This window comes from Protopterus annectens, chromosome 4.part0, assembly GCF_019279795.1.
Source record: "Protopterus annectens isolate FY-2018-M chromosome 4.part0, PAN1.0, whole genome shotgun sequence".
In the NCBI taxonomy this organism is placed as follows: domain Eukaryota; kingdom Metazoa; phylum Chordata; order Ceratodontiformes; family Protopteridae; genus Protopterus; species Protopterus annectens.
Window position 1 is genome coordinate 640,662,710 of NC_056733.1, and position 18,177 is coordinate 640,680,886.

An 18,177-nucleotide genomic window follows, 5' to 3' on the forward strand; every position below is an offset into this window, starting at 1 on the left:
AGAAGGCACTTTATTGGTCTATAATTTTTAGGGTAGCTTGCATGTTCACTCATAAGTAGAAGCATTGTTTTTCCTGTTGTTAGCCAGGTAGGCTGTTGTCTGTTCAGAGTGTGCATATAAATAGTTCTTACTCATGGCTAAATCTTCATCCAAAGATGTTAATACTTTCAACCAGAAGTTAGGTACTGCATCTGGGCCTGGGGTTTTCCAATTTGAGGCTTTTCTTAACTTTGTTTCAATCTCTCTGGCTGTTACTTCATCACATTCAATATCCTATACCTTTAAGCTTCTTATTCTTTCTTTTACTTCTTCTATTCATCTAGCATCTTACTTATGTTCTACAGGATCTTCATAGATACTTCTCCAAAATGTATTTATTTCTTCTTTCTTTGATGGTTTTTCAATTCCTTTTACCTTGTTTTCCACTTCTCTATAAAAAAGTTTTTAGGTCATCAATAAATTGCTTATTTTGTACTTTTCCTTATATTTATCTGCTTTTCTTCTAAGTTTTTCCACCTGTGCTGAGATTTTTAATTTATTTGATATAGTACATGATAGATCCTGATCTGTTCTAATACTGCACATTTCTTTTATCACATTTATCTAAGTATTTATCTAAGTATTTTTCTTGATCTGTTCCCTCTTCTAACAGTGACACTTCTTGTCTTAGTTGCTCTATAGTTTTCTCTGTTCGATATTTCCATGATGGTATTCAATTTCTCCCCTTTCTCTCCCTCACTACCCTGTGTTCTTGTGGTAGAATTTTATCAGTTATTAATTTAGCTACACAGTAATATATCCTGTTTACTTCTGTTATATCGCATGGATCTCTATGGACAATCCAAATTACTGTGTTCATTTGCTTTATCAAACTTCTGACTTTTTGGGTTTTATTGACCATCTGCAGATTTCTTTCATTGATCTTAATATGTCTTTTATCTCTAGCAAGTCAAGCAACTCTTCTCTTAACTCGTTTTCTTCTACACTGAGGGCACATTTTTGTGTTTCATTTCCTGCAGGCATTCTATAGAAAGTTCTATTGAATGTTCCTGTAGCACATTCTCTTCAATTTCATCCTGTGCCATCCATTGCTCTGTCATATGGGAACTCAATGGCCTATCACTCCTCAACATTAACTGTGTCAGAGTTTCCACAGTTTTCTGTTCCTTCCCTTGCTGTCCAACTTCAAGTGAACATCTATACTGGTTTCCTGTGGAAGGCTCCAAACTATCTTCATATGGCACCTGACCAATTGCTTCCCATTCCACTGGTTTCCCCTTAATATGAAGGTCTGTTGCTCTATCGTGTTGTGGTGCTTTTTGTATTAGATTTTCTACACTGAATCCTTCATTTCGGAAATACTCCATAACCTCAGTTTATATTTCTTTAACTTCAACATTACTAATCTCCTTTTATACTTTTCCTCATTGTCTTCTTATTTTTTGTATTATAAAGTTTTCCATATCAAGATTCCTTTGCCTATATTTCTCTTCAAATACCTTTGGTGCTGCTCTTTTTGTATTGATTAGTTTTGCTTTCTCCTTTGCATAGATATTACACCATATTAAATCTCTTTTTCTTTCCCACGTCCATATTTCTTCTTCAGATGTCTTCTGATCTCCCTGTTTCTCCTTACTCTGGGAACTTGTTCCATCATGCTGTGAGGTAACCTTTGTTAGACCTTCTACATCACATCCTTCACTTCGCATGCACTCCATAACTTCAACTTCTATTTTTTTACTCCTACTTTACTAATCTTCTTTTCTACATCCCCTCTTTGTAATATTATTTTTTGTGAAATTTTCCATATCTGGATGCCTTTGCCTATATTTCTCTTTGAATGTCTTTGGAGCTGCCTTTTTTATGTTGATTAATTTAGCTTTTGCCTTTTCATAAATATTGCACCATATAACATCTCTCTTTCTTTCCCATGTCCATATTTCTTTTTTATACTTTTCAAAAATATCTAGGTTTTGTTGTTTACATTTTTGCACTTCCTCAGATGCTTCTTTTTCCAAACAGATCAAAGTTTCTTGGTCTACATACTGTTTTCACAAATCTGTTGTATTAATTACCACAAATTTTTATATGAAGCTTCTGACAGTTTTTCTTGTGGAAGCATGTTTTTTCCTCTAATTCCTGTCATAATTTTTCTGCATATCTTGTGTCTGGAAATTCTGGATTTTTTTGCATAATAGTAACAATACATCATTTCTTTTTTATCCTCAATGGTCCACTCTATCGTCTTTATGGCTCTTCTTTGCCCTATCAGATTGTGATTTTTGTGGACTGCTAGTTCCTTCTACAACAGGGGGGCTATCCTCCCCCTGGGCTTGGCCTCGTCCCATTGTAGGAATGTTTCCGTATTTAGAGGATTCTACGCTGTCATTTTTTTTCCAGTCCTGGTACCAGTGTGCCTACCAGGACTGGGCACTTTTTTATCCTGGGTCCTGTATATCCAGCTATCTTTTTTCATGTTTTACCTATTTCTGTCCATGGTATATGCTATATAAATACAGTCTATATATCAGTGTCACCTTGGTGAGATTTTCTGGAAAACAGGGTCCACCTCATGAAGGTACTCACCAAGACTGGAGGATGAATTCAATTTCAGCACTACTACTCTCCTTTGCTTGCTGATGTTACATCTCTCCATTCCATTGGTTACACCCTTTTTTAATTGCTTCAAATCTTTTGGATTTCTAATACCATGATGAGAATAGACCCCATCCCTATGTCAAAGTATGATTAAAGTTCATGAAATTAGTACCGTTTCAATCTTTGATGTCAGCCAAAAGTGCTCTTCCCAGCACCCGCTATGTGCCCAGTAATGCAATTTGTGCAGAGTTACATGTATTGTGGCATATCTAAATACGATTGTAGATTCTTTTTTATAAGACCCATTGCTCCTACTACTATTGGAACTATCTGGGTATCTTTCTTCCACATTGCTCTCATTTTTGCTTGCAAATCCTGATATTTTATGACTTTGTGTCTCTCTGTATGCAGGACACTGTAGTCACAGGTGTGGCGATTTCAATGATCAAGGCTACTTTTGTCTTCTTTTCTTGGACCACTACATCTGGTTTTCTAGCATCTATCTTTTGAACTGTTAGTAATGGATGATCCCATGTGTTGTAGACTTCATAATTTTCTATGATGCTTTGTGGCTCATGTTTCCAGTGTTTTTCTGCCACTTCAATACCATAATGCTTGCACAATCCCCAGTGCAATAATATTGCCACATTATTATGCCTTTCAGTTTACAGCCCTTCTACCATTAGTATGTCACAACCAGCAATGAGGTGTGCAACTGTTTCCAGTTCTGTTTTACAAAACCTACATTTGTCTCTTTCTCCAACATGTTCAATGGACTTTGTAAACCAGTGTGCATGTAAGCCCACTATCTTGTGCTGCCAATTTTAACCTTTCATCTCTTGGTATGAATTTGCCTCTCCTTAACCATTCCTGAGTTCGTTCCTGATCAACATGAGATTCTTCCAGAGTTTTCTATACTTGCAACTATATTTATGCAAATCACATTTCTTGCCTTTTCATCTGGTCCATCAACTTATATTCTCTCTTTTCTTTTTTTGGCACATTCAGTTGCTGCCTGTTTTTTATCTACTTGTGGTTTGATTTCCATTCCTGCTTGATGCCAATATGTTTCTGTGAGCCTAAGCAGAGAAGTCATCTTAGATTTATTTTCCTCATGTTTCAAAACTTTCACTACATTTGGACCTTGCGAGGTTAGCAGATATCTGTGGAGGCCCACGATTGCAGATCAGTACATGTAATCAATTTCAAGGAGTCCTATCCCTCCTTCAGAATGGGGAATATATAATCCTGGGATGCACTGATTTAAAAAAATAATTTGGTGAAAATGAAGCATCCTTCTTGTTTTCCTATCTAATCTATCCAACACATTTTGGGGCCAGTCAATCACTCCAAAACTGTAAGCTAGGACAGGAAGAGCAAATTGGTTCATAGCTTGGATTTTGTTCCTAGATGTCAACACAGTTTTCAGGATTAATTTAAGTCTTCTGAAGTAATCCTTGCTAAGTTTTATTTACATTTGTCCATGTTTTATTGTTGATCATTCATCAATTTCCACTCAAGTTCTTTTATATCACATTCTTGTCCCAAACTGATGTTTTCTTGATGCTGCAGTCTTCCTGCTTTAAATGTTGCTTTTGCACGTTTATCAAGACCAAATGACATTCTTATATCATCTGAAAAAGTTCTGACAACTTGCAGTTGTACTTTCAGTTCCTCATCTGATGAGCTATACAGTTTCAAATCATTGACAAAGAGAAGATGAGATGTCTTTAAACTTTGTTGTTTTCTAGGAGCCAAATTATAGCCATGGTCTAAGCTGTTAAGTAGACAGCTTAATGGGGTAAGGGCAAGGCAGAATAGCAGCAGTGACAGAGAGTCACCCTGGAATATCTGCATTAGAATTTTTATCCCCGAAATAATAATTTGTCCTTTATCATGGCTTAATTGCAAAGTGGTCTGTCACGGTGTCATGGTCAATGTAATGTATTCAATCAGTGTAGTGTGTATCTTATACATTTTTAAGCACTCTTTTATCAATGACTGTGGCAAACTATCAAATGCTTTTTTGTAGTCAATCCATGCCATACTTAAATTATTCCCCTTTTGTAAAATATGTGTGTGTGTTGTACCTTTAAGAAGCATTGCCAAGGACTGAACATGCATACAAATACCAGGCACATGCTAGCTTCAGTGCCATTTTGAGAGTGCAGCCAGAGAGTGAACATGTATGAGAGAGATAGTCAGTCTGTTTATAAGTTTATCCAAGTTAAAGTTATTTACCTCATTTCCTGATGTGTTTCTATACAATAAAGCTGCTTGAACATAACCAATACAAGTTTGTCTATTCCATCCTGACAAGTGAGATGAACGACATGGTGCCAGAACCAGTATTCCAAAGACTGCTTTTCAGAGATATGAGGTGCAGAGAAACGAGAATAAAAAAAGGCCAGCAATAAACTAAAGGTAATGAAAATTTGCACAAAAGATTATTTTATTAAAAAAGATAAAATGGAGCATTACAAGGGCACAAAACTCATTACTAAGCAAATGAATAGCACAGTAATATTTATTAAGCAAGTGAAAGGTATAAAATGTTCAAAATGTTCAAAGTTAAGATATTTGATGAAACCATTATCAGGAAAGTACATAAAAGGTTCAGTGTCACTTCTGAATTGCTAAATGAGCATGTTTACAGTAAAACAAGCACAAGAAAAGAGATTCAATGAGCAAACCAAATATAACAAAGGGCAAAAGGGGATATTAAGCATAAATAAAGCAAGACAGATGCATGTTTTTGGCAAATTACAGGGTTTTGTCATAAACAGTTATTTTGCATTAATAAAGCTCTGCATAGCATAACTAGAGTTATTTGAAGCATGGCAAAGTATGTAAAAGTGCTTACAGTCTCCATTTATTACTGGGCATTTATTCTAATGAGTTTATTGTGTGCAAAGTGCAACTATTTCATGAAGTGTAGTTAATATACAGCCATTCTGAAAAGTTTCTTGTGATGGATGTGTCTACTCGCAGGGTGCCACCATTACAGAGTGTTTCTTGCACTGTAAAGAATTATTTAGCAAAGTACAGCCATTTCAGAAGTGTTTCAGTGTGCTGTGTACAGTTTATTTGCAATGTGTAGTTACTTTGAAATGTTTCTCATTCTGAGCTTCTTCTGCTGCTCAGTTTACTCGCAATGTGTAATTACTTTGAAATGTTTCTTACACTGATAAAGAGGTGATTTCTCGAAGTACAATAATTTCAAGAGTGTTACAGTGCCCAGGAAGTTTATTTTGCAAAGTATTTCGCAGAGTTCAATTACTCAAAAGGCTTATTGTGCTATTGGGCATAGTTACAAGTACTGGTGGGTGTGTTCGTACAGTTACAAGTGGACTTAGATTGCATTGTGTTTTGCTATAAGTTGCTGGCATGACAGATGGATTTCAAAAACCATCACCACTTGTATTCGATCAGAATATTGCAGAGAATTGGAGAATATTTGAGCAAGAGTACAATATTTTTATACAAGTAGCTTACTCAGATAAAGATGATACATCAAGGCATTAGTTTTCTAAATCTAGCTAGGTCAGAGGCCATTGATAGAGAGCGTTCATTTGTGTATGCATCAGCAGTGTATGAAGGTGAAGGTGAAAATCATCATGTAGTTGTTCGGGTTGAATCAAGGTAAGATCCTGAGTGTTTGAAGCATAAATTCAAAGAGATGTGTAACCCCCAGACCAATGTTACATTAGAGAGGCATTTGTTTTACACAAGAGACTAAAGACCAGGGGAAACATTTGCGGCTTACAATACCGACTTGAGAAACAAAGCTAAAACTTGCATGTTTGCTGATTTAAAGATGAGTTAATAAAGGACAGGCTTCTGTGTGGTATCAATAGTGCTGCTGTGAGAAAGATTTTGCTTCGGGACAGAGACTTAACATTGAGCAAAGTTATTGAGATTTGTCAAATCAATGAAGTTACAGAAAGGCACACAAGTATACTTGCAACTGACAAGAGCATGGTTTCGACAGGCTCCAGAGCAAATATAGAGGGCATGCAATATGTGGCAAATAGAAACAGGTCTAGACATGTAACACCTGCTTCCCCTGCAGGCTCCCCATGGAAAACCCAGAGTTGTCTAGCAAGTTCCAGGACCAGTTCAGTCAAAGGAGCATGCTCAGTGCAGAACAAACACTGCTCAGTACAGGTGAATCAGCAAAACCCAAGTCAGGCTTTATTGTTAGCTGTCAAAACTGTGGTGCCAGTCATGAGTCTAAAAGAGAAAGGTGTTTAGCATTTGGTCAGCAATGTCACAAGTGTAAAAAATAGAATAATTTTCAAAGGTTCTGCAAGTCAGGTAAGCCTCACTCAGTTATAAAGATCAGTCAAAAAAGCAAATTGATCAAGTAGGGTTACAGTCTGCTTTCTACACAGATGGTGTATCAGTGATTGGTGAAAAAGTTAATGCAGTAGATTTATTAGCAAAGGGCGAAGTATTTTGTACTGTCCGAATCCATGGTAAACCCACTGAGCTCAAAGTAGACACTGGTTCAAAGTGTAATGTAATGTCAGCAGAAACATTTGCTAAAGTGAGAGCTAGTGAACAACTTAATATGGCTAGGCGTGTAAGACTTGCTGCATATGGAGGTGAAGAACTTCAAACCGAAGCCTCAGTAGTGCTTTTATGTTATTTGGCCGGGAACAGTTACAAGTTGTTGTTCTACATAGTTTGAAGAACTGTGCAATGATTATTACATCTCAGAGACAGTCTGAGAATGGACTTCCTTTCCTTTACTAAAGAAGTTCATCATATAAGCACATCTCAGTTCCAGTTTCAGTGATGCTGTTTTCTCAGAATATGATGATGTTTTCGATGATAAGCTAGGCAAAATTCTAGTTGTGTATTCAATGAAGTTAGACTCAGAGGTCAGTCCAGTGCTCAGACTGGAAAGAAAGGCTACAATAGTGTTGCAGAACAAAGTTAAAGCGCAGTTGGATAAAATGGTGCAACAAGGTGTAATTTGTCCAGTTACAGAACCAACTGAATGGGTATCGTTTATGGTAGCAACTCACAAAAATGGCTCTGACGAGATCAGAATATGCATCGACTCAAGAGACTTGAACAATGCATTAAAAAGACCTCATCATCCCATGTGAACAGTCAAAGTCGTCACAGCTCTAATACCTAATGCCACTGTATTTTCCATCTTGGATGCAAAGAGTTCATTTTGGCAAGTAATGCTTGATCGCAAATCATCACTACTGACTACATTCAGTACCCCATTTGGAAGATATAGATTTTTCAGGATGCCATTTGAAATAAATTCTGCAAGTGAAGTCTTCCAGTGTGCAATGGACCAAATCTTTTCAGGCTATCCCTGTGCCATAATAGTAGATGATTTGTTGGTTGGAGGCAACAGTGAAATAGAGCATGATATAAACCTCAAGAAAATTCTAGACAGAGCACATGAAGTGAATTTAAAGCCCAATCCTCTAAAGTGCAAATTCAGACTACCAGAAGTCATGCATGTAGGTCATTTGTTTACTAGTACTGGGTTACGACCAGACCTGTCTAAACAAGCCACTATTCCTGAGACGCCCGCTCCAGATAATGTTTAAGCTCTACAGCATTTTCTTGGTATGGTTAACTATTTGGGCAAGTTCATACCACATTTCAGTGAACTGACACTGCCTTTAAGAGAGATGATGCACAAAAATGCTGTTTGGTCACGGCTAGAACAGCACCAGAGAGCATTTGATGCTCTTATGCAGAAAATTGCCAACCCACCTACCTAAGGTACTATGAAGTCACTAGACCAGTTACTCTTTCCTGTGACACCTCAAAGTTTGGTCTTGGTGCAGTTCTTCTTCAAGAGGATAGACCAGTAGCATATGCAGCTAGAACTCTTACCAAAACTGAAATGCAATATGCTCAGATCGAGAAGGAACTTTTGGCAATTGTGTTTGCATGTTCCAAGTTTCCTGATTATATTTATGGTTGAGATATCCAGATTGAAACTGATTATCAGCCTCTACTTACTATCTTAAAGAAGTCAATGCATTCCGCTCCAGCAAGATTACAAAGAATGATGTTCAAATTACAAAAGTATAACTTCAAAATGGTCCATACAAAAGGCAAACTTCTTTATCTGGCTGATACCTTATCCAGATCACCCAGAAATGCAACAGAATAGCTTGATGCAGAAAATTTTGACTTTGATGCCATGGAAGTGCGTACTTTTTTGACCACAAGACTTGATGAGCTGAGAGATCATTCAACGACTGATCCTGTTTTGCAAAAGCTCAACCACTGTATCCAGATAGGATGGCTGTCAAAGCAATCTAGTGTACTGCCTGAAGTACCACCTTATTTTCCTTACAGAGATGAGATGTTGACGGAAGAGGACATTATTTTCAAAGGTCCTAAAGTTGTTGTTCCTGCTTCCTTACAACATGTATATATCCAGATTTTGCATAGTGGTCACCCAGGTTCTGAATCTACCAAAAGAAGGGCAAGAGAACTAGTATTTTGTCCTTCTCTAGCAAAAGACATTGACAAAGTACTTCAACTTGTTCAGTATGCAATAGTACTAGAACACATCTGCAGAAAAAGCCACTTCAGCTAAGTCAAGTTCTTGAACTTCCATGGTCAACAGTAGCCACTCACATATTTGAGTGGAACAATCAGCATTACTTAGTGTTGGTCGACTCTTATTCAAACTGGTTCGAGATTGATTGGTTATCTAACCTAGCATCTACTACTGTTATTACAAAGCTGAAACCCGATTTCTCCATCTATGGCAGTCTACATAAGCTTATATCTGACAATGGTACGCAATTTACCAGTCAATTGTTTCACAGATTTGCAAGAGAATGGGACTTTGTACATGTTACTTGTAGTCCTGAATACTCACAGTCAAATGGTCTAGCTAAATGTGTAGTACAAAGTTCAAAGCAATTACTAGAGAAGTCAAAGCGTGACAATACCAATGTCTTTTTGAACTTACTTAATCTCAGAAACATACCCTGTGATGATATACTTGGCTCACATGCTCAAAGACTTCTATCCAGGCAAATCAGAAGAACCCTGCCTATCAGTTCTAGTTTGTTGAGGCCTAAAGCTAAGAACAACACAGCAATCAAAGCTCAACTACTAAGAAAATGTTCTTTTCAGAAGTCCAGTTATGATAAGACAAGCAGATTTCTTTCTTCATTGAAAAAAGGAGAGACAGTGAGGATACAAATAGTGAAAGGTTTCAACTGGATTGGTCAAGTAACAGGTATATGTGCCAAGCCGAGATCCTGTTTTGTGAAATCTGAGAGTGTGGAGTACAGGAGAAATCGCAGACATCTTCTTCCTGTATCAGAACTAATATTGTAGCATTGTTCCTGTGATGAAGCAGGAATCCACAGTACGCCAAATGTATCCAAGAATTCTTGTGGATACAAGATACAATACTGTGGATTCCTGCTTCATTGGAGAGGAAAAGACTGTGGTCCAAGGCGTTCTTTTTTATTGGTTTTGGTGTTTTTAGAACTGCCGTTCTTTCGTTTTGATTGTTCCTGTGATGCAGACTCTAAATCTCATGTAGAGCACCTGCAGGTGTAGCTGAAGTAGATATGGGTTCCTTCCTACCAGACTCTGGTGACACCCCTTCTTTAGGCACAACACCCCAAGGTGGCAAGTGATAACAGAGTTTGTTCTAGGTGACACTTTAGTTTAAAGGGCAATAGCACAACAACAAATTATTTCAACAGTGCACCAGTTAGCAGAAAGGCAGAGTGAAAGATGCATGAAATGAAACCATACATTCACCCCCTTCCCCAGAACTCAACAGAAAAGATCTTGACATTCAAACATGCACACGAAGGCAATATCAATGAGCAGTAAAGTTTTTATAGTGCAGCACTACAAACATGGAAAAAAATGCACGGTCATTGAGGGAGGGGAAAAAAGGTTATAATACAACAGTACAGATATGAAAAAGATGCAATGTCATTGAGCAGTAAAGATTCTTGAAGGCAGCAGTACTAACACGAGCAAAATGCAATGTCACCGAACAATAAAGATTTATAATGCAACAATACAAATATGAGAAAATGCAATGTCATTTAGCAATACAGAGTCTTTAAGGCAACAGTACTAACACCCTCTATCCCCTAAATCAATCTAAACAGATCAGCTATGAGACACTCTATTGTACCCTGTTCACTGGCCAGTGACTACTTACAGTTCTACTGCCAGCATTGATGGGGCCCAAGGTTGGAGCTCATATGGATCCCAGCTATTTGTAATCTGCAAAGCGTTTAGGGGGGATTCACAATCTTATAAAAATGACAGCCAAAGGCCTCTCACCACTCTGTTGAGAATATCCCAGCGATCAGGCACTGCAGTTCCTCTGGGGAGAAAAATGGAAAATCAACCACCAGAACTCTGGTAGTCATCTATGGCATCTCTGCACTAGGCCCAAGGGAACTCCTTTTCTTGTTGACTCATATGCAGTTGCGGAATTACTGGTTTCAGACTTCTCTCCTGAATCCACAAAATACCATCATCCAGGATTTCAGCAAGAGACAGACACAAACTGCTACCTCACTTCTCTGTCCCAAAACACTAGAAGAAAAAAAACAGTCATGCTGCAAGGCCCTTTTCCCTTCAGCTAGTTTTTCAGTCTTCTCTCTTTCAGCTAGTGTTCCAGTCCCCTCTCTTTCACTTTCAGAATTGTATTTTATATTCCTGAAGAGGAGCTCCACCTTGTGGTATAATGGAAAACTGCAGTCTGTTACTTCTACAATGAAATACAGTGGGAGCTACACACAGAACAATCCAGACAATGTTCCTATTGCAGAACGTGTCTTGACTCCCATTTCCATTCTTGATGATGTTCCTGATGTCCCTAAGGTTGAACATTCAGCAGAGACCGTTCCAGTTGCTAAACCAGATTCTAAATATTATGTCACATGATTTGGTTGCATCTCTAAACCTAGTGTGAAAGACACAGCAACTTGCACGATTGTTTATATGTATTTAGTCTTGTATAATTGTATGTCAGACAATTATTTTGTACTTATTGCATGCCAATCAATGTCGTCAATGAAGTATGATTTATTTCTCAAAGAGGGAGGATATAGAATATGTGTGTGTGTGTGTGTGTGTGTGTGTGTGTGTGTGTGTGTGTGTGTGTGTGTGTGTGTTGTACCTTTAAGAAGCATTTCCAAGGACTGAATGTACATATAAATACCAGGCACGTGCTAACTGCAGTGCCATTTTGAGAGTACAGACAGAAAGTGAACATGTATGAAAGAGAGAGAGTCTGTTTATAAGTTTACCTAAATTAAAGTTATTTACCTCCTTTCCTGATGCGTTTGCACATAATAAAGCTGTTACAACATAACCCAAGAACATTCGTCTATTCCATACTGACAAGACAAGTGAGATGAACAACACCTTTTTACAGTTCTTTACTATGACTTTATTTAACAATAAATGATCCTTTGTTCCATATGACTTTTTTATTGCCTTTTGTTCTATTGTCATAACTGAGTTTTCTTCTAAATGACTATAAACTCTGTTGGCATCAATTCCAGTGTATAGTTTATACGTTGTCAGAAGGCAAGTTATTGGTCAATAATTCTTAGGATCGTTTGCAGGTTCACTCAAATAGGAACATTGTTTTTCCTGTTGTTAGCCAGGTTGTTGTCTGTTCGGGGTGCGCATATTTCTTACTCATAGCTAAATCTTCTTGCAAAGATGTTAATACTTTTAATCATAAGTTAGGTACTGCATCTAGGCCTGAGGTTTTCCAATTAGAGGCTTTTCTTAACTTTGGTTCAGTCTCTCTGGCTGTTATTTCATCCCATTTCATATTCTGTATTTTATAAACTTCTTATTCTTTCTTTTACTTCTTCTATCCATTTAGCATCTTTGTTATGTTCCACAAGATCTTCATAAATTTGTTTGTGTCTTTCGGCTTTTCCCGGTTAAGGGTCGCCACAGCGGAACTCCGGTCCGCTAATGATTGGTAGTTGATTTTTACATGCTGAGTTACCAGCCCTGACACACAACCTTCAACGAAGGTATGCCCATTCACGCATGTCTCCATGCAGAAGACGCTCTAGCTGAGAATCGAACCAGGCAGTCTCTTACTGGGAGGTGACAATGCTACTGCAGCACCACCACCGTGGGTCCTCCACAGGATCTTCATAGATACTTCTCCAAAAATGTATCTATTTCTTTTTTTGGTGGTCTTTCAATTCCTTTTACCTTGTTTCCCAATTCTCTATAAAACTTTTTTGAGTCATCAATAAATTGCTTATTTTGTACTTTTCCTTTATATTTATCTGCATATCTTCTAAGTTTTTCTACCTGTGCTGAGATTTTTAGTTTATTTGAGATAGTGCATGATAGTTCCTGATCTGTTCTAATACTGCACATTGCTTTTATCATGTCTATCTTTCTAAGTATTTTTGTTGATCTGCTCCCTCTTCTATACCCTTCTAACAGTGACACTTCTTGCCTAAGTTGCTTTATAGTTTTCTCTGTTCAATACTTACATGATGGTATTCGATTTTTCCCCTTTCTCTCCCTCACTACCCTGTGTTCCCGTGGTAGAATTTTATCAGTTACTAATTTAGATGCCCAGTAATATATCTTATTTACTTTTATTATATCACACGGATCTCTATGGACAGTCCTAATTACTGTGTTTATTTGTTTTATCAAATTTCTGACTTTTTGGGTTTTATTGACCTTCTGTAGTCTATTTCTTTCATTGATCTTTATATATATATATATATATATATATATATATATATATAGTCAAGCAACTCTTCTCTTACCTCATTTTCTTCTAAACTGAGGGCACATTTTTGTTTTCCATTTCCTGCAGGCATTCTGTAGAAAGTTCTATTGCATCTTCCTGTGGCACATTCTCTTCAATTTCATCCTGTGCCATCTGTTGCTCTGTCATATGACAACTCACTGGCCTATCATTCCTCAACATTAACTGTGTCAGAGTTTCCACAATTTCCTGTTCATTCCCTTGCCATCAAGCTTCAAGTGAATGATTATACTTATTTCCTGTGGAAGGCTCCAAAATATCTTCATATGGCACCTGTCCAATTGCTTCCTATTCCACTGGTTTCGCCTTATTTTGGAGTTCCATTGCGCTATCCTTTTGTGGTGCTTTTTGAATTAGATTTTCTACACGAATCCTTCACTTTGGAGGTACTCCATAACCTCAGTTTATATTTCTTTATCTTCTTCATTACTGATCTCCTTTTCTACTTTTCCTCTGTCTTCTTTTTTGTACTATAAAAAGTTTTCCATGTACAGATTTCTTTACCTGTATTTCTCTTCAAATATCTTTGGTGCTGCTCTTTTTGTATTAATTAGTTTTGCTTTCTCCTTTGCATAGATATATTATACCATATTAAATCTCTTTTTCTTTCCCATTTCCATATTTCTTCTTCAGATGTCTCCTGATCTTCCTGTTTCTCCTTACTTTGGGAATTTTGTGATGTAACCTCTGTTAGACCTTCTACATCAAATCCTTCACTTCGCAGGCACTCCATAACTTCAATTTCCATTTTCTAACTTCTACTTTACTAATCTTCTTTTCTACATTCCCTCTTTGTGATATTTTTTATTGTGAAATTTTCCATGTCTGGATGCCTTTGCCTGTATTTCTCTTTGAATATATCTTTGGGGCTGCCTTCTTTATGTTGATTAGTTTGCCTTTCGCATTTGCATAGATATTACACCATATCAAATTTCTCTTTCTTTCTCATTTCCATATTTCTTTTTTATATTTTTCAAAAATATCCAGGTTTTTATTGTTTATATTTTTGCACTTTCTCAGATGCTTCTTTTTCCAAATAGATCAAAGTTTCTTGGTTTGTATACTGCTTTTCAAAAATCTGTTGTATTAATGATCACAAATTTTTATTTGAAGCTTCTGGTAGTTTTTCTTGCAGAAGTATTTTTCTGAACTCTAATTTATCTCATGTTTTTGTATATCCTGTGTCTGGAAATTCTGTGCTTTTTGCATAATAGTAACAATACATAATTTCTTTCTTCTCCTCAATAGTCCGCTCTATCATCTTTATGGCTCTTCTTTGGCCTATCAGTTTTTGTCATTTTTGTGGTCTGCTACTTCCTTCTACAACAGGGGGCCCATCCTCCCGCTGGACCTGGTCTAGCCTGACCCCACTGTAGGAATGTTTCCGTATTTTGAGGATTCTACGTTGTCATTTTTTCCAGTCCTGGCACCAGTGCGCCTTCCAGGATTGGGCACTTTTTTATCCTGTGTCTTGTGCACCCAGCTATCTTTTTTAATTTTTGTTCTATGTCTGTCCATTATATATGCTATATAAATACAGTCTATACATCAGTGCCACCTTGGTGAGATTTTGTGAAAAACAGGGTCCACCTCATGAAGATACTCACCAAGACTTGAGGATGAATTCAATTTCAGCAGTACTACTCTCCTTTGCTTGCTGACTTTTCAGCTCTCCATTTGGAGCTACTTAGTATATAATGAGGTACCGTTTAGGATAATGAGGTATAAGAAGATGGCGATATTATTCATAATTGTTTAAATGCAGTGCAGCAGCGCTGTGCCAGCAGTATATTTGAATTCAGGCACACAATCATGTTCAGATTGAGTAATTATCAGAGTAATATTAAAGGTTGCTACAGCTACTGAAATGTGCATCTGCAAGAGGGTCTTCTTGTCGATGCCATGTACTACAGTGTGCAACATTGCCCCTGGAGGCGCAGGGTCATCTGACCACACATTTTATGGCCTCCAAGACACCAGCATTATGGACCAGTACCATGTCAATATGGACACCACACAAGAAACTGTGGAAATGTGTCAGTCTTGTCTGTAATCTCATGGGAGTCACATAGTACCTATCCCAGTGGATACCAAGGTATGTGTGGCTTTATGTATATTAGCTACAGGGACCTTTCAGTGACTCGCTGGAAACTGTAAGGGTAATTCACAAATCTACCTCAAGAATACTCCATCAGTTTTTTGATGCCATGCTTCAGCATGCAGGAGAGCATATGTGGTTCCTAACTACCCCATAGTTGAGCATCAGCACCATGCAGGATTTCTGTCATGAAACCTATTCCCTGATGTACTAGGAGCCACAGATTATACCCAAATAAATGCCCTGCCTAGTGAACTGGGAAGGAAGTATGTAAACTGCAAAGGGTATCACTCCAGCTGTCAGGTGGTCTGTAATGCACAGATTATCATCTACAATAAGTGTGCAGGTTATCATCTACAATATGTGTGCAGGCTACTCAGGCAAGTATCATGGCTACTACTTATGGTACACTTATGTCCAGTATGAATGGTTTGTGATGGGTGACTTCACACAGGGCATCATGTTATCAATTCCAGGCATGTCCTGGAACCCTAGCTCATGACACTAAGAACTCCACAAAATCCAGTAGACTATGGGTGCAACCATGCATAATCACAAACCAAAAATATTATTAAGTGTGTGTTTGGGCTCCTGAATGCATGCTTCTGCTGTCTGGATTCATCTGGTGGTGTCCTGCAGTATGGCCCTGCCACATGTGCAAAAATACTGCCTGTGTATTCAGTGTTACAAAGTATACCCAAGAAGCAATTACAACAGGATGGGTTCTTGCGAGGGTCAGTTTCCATCACAAAAGGCAGCAGGGGATGATCCAGATGAGCAGTCAGAAGAGAAGCTAGCAGCAGGGAATGATGATGCCAGATGCAGACAGGCACAATATGCCATGGCATTAGCAAACAGGCACCAGATTGCATACAGCTTCACAACACAGTATGCAAAAGTTAAGCAGATACACTACAGTAAAAATTATGTATGCAAACCCAACCCAGTCTGTTCTTATCCATGCATAGGCTGGCCACACTGTGCATCAGACACAGCTAACCCAAGTAACAATGAACAAAGGGAAAACACAGTTATCATCATCTGCACAGGTGGAGAATGGAGTACAGGACTGCATGTCTTTCAAAGGGAAGTGTGAGAGTGTGAGTGCGGAGAAGTGTGAAAGCAAAAAGTGCTTTTATGTGAAATATCAATACAGGTATGGGGGGTTAATGACAGGAAGGGCTGGGGGAGTTAGTAGAGAGGGTTGGATGAGCTAGGGTGATCATAGGTCTGCAGGGGCACAGCCTCAGCAGAAGTTGCAGCACTAAATCTTGCTCTGCTGGACAGGACCAAAGCATGCATGGTAGAGGGTTCAATATCCATGCATACTCCCACCCACAAGAACTGGCTCAGCCAAGAGTTGCACTGGATGTAATTTGACCCTGGCTAGATGCTTGTGTGCTGCATGACCCTGAGTAACAGATGTCTTATCAAGAGGATGGCCATGACCAAGGGGATAACCCCCTTCCTTGGAGGAAATGCCTCCACAACAATAGATGTTGCTGTGGACGTGCTAGCAGTGTGGGAGTGGAATCTCGTTCATCTGACCACAAGCTAATCACCATGGATATCCACATCCCTCCCCCCACCCCCCAAAGGAAACCACTGTAAAAAACTTCTCAAAAGCCAATTTTGGACTTTTAAAAACAGAAGTGGCTAACTTCATGACACCCATGCAAATGGAAAATAGGTGCATGACTGGATCATACACCAGTGCACTATATGAACACATACACAAGTACATGAAACGGGTGATACCAAACAGAACCAAGACACTCTCCTCCAAAAAAAGGAAGCCAAACTGGTGGTCCCCCACCATAAACTAACTCTACAACAGAAGGAAAAAACTTGTTGCAGAAAAGGGTGAAGTCCCAAGACTGGAAAACTCCCTTGTCTGCCTCAGCAAAAAAATGAGATCCATCATCAAATCCTCTAAAGCTAGCTACGAAAACAAAATTTCTGCAGATTCTAAAGACAACCACAAGGCATTCTATAGTTATGTCAAGAATCTACATGGCAATACTCAGATCTGCTCTGAGTTACAGCACAATGGCAATACATATACAGAACCAACTGATATTGCCAACATATTGGCCGACAGGTTCAGTGTGAACTTTATCCCCCTTTCACCCCCTAAAGAGCTTATCACAATACCTGAGGAATGCCAAGTCCCTATTATCATGAATACACAGGTAAAACAGCACTGTCCAAAGCCAAGAATACAGCTTCCATGGGACCTGATAATATCACTGGCTGTGTTCTATATGAATTACAAAGTTAACTGGAACCACACCTGAGTACCCTGTTCAATCACAGCTCATTTCAGGCTTTGTTCCTACCAAATGGCGCACTGCTATGGTCATCCCACTCCACAAAGGTGGAGCAACTACAGACCCTGGGAACTACCGCCCCATTAGCCTGATGAGTCTGATATGTAAGGCTATGGAGTGCATCATCATGGATCTTATAAATAAGGATATAGGGAATCTCCATACTCTGGACCCCACGCAGTATGGGTTTGTGAAAGGAAGATCATGCCTGCTCAACCTGATAGACTTCTTCGAGTCTGCCACCAGAGCTGTGGATGAGGGCAAGGTAGTTCACACAGCCTACCTAGAACTTGCCAAGGCCTTCAACACCATCCCTCACTCTGGAATCATAGATAGGGGTTTATGCCTAG

At 38.5% G+C, this 18,177-nt stretch overlaps 1 protein-coding gene across 3 annotated transcripts in view; it reads right to left on the minus strand.

Annotated features, from left to right (window-relative positions):
- LRRC43 (leucine rich repeat containing 43) overlaps window positions 1-18,177 on the minus strand; it is a 1,074,258-nt gene that overhangs the window by 833,308 nt on the left and 222,773 nt on the right. Inside the window, exon 1 of one of the 3 annotated variants that reach the window (XM_044068604.1) lies at window positions 10,915-11,128. The exons of the other annotated variants lie outside the window; for them this stretch is intronic. The gene's annotated coding sequence lies outside the window, so the exon portion shown is untranslated. Of the gene's footprint in view, window positions 1-10,914; window positions 11,129-18,177 lie in introns of those variants that run through there. 3 annotated transcript variants of the gene reach the window in all.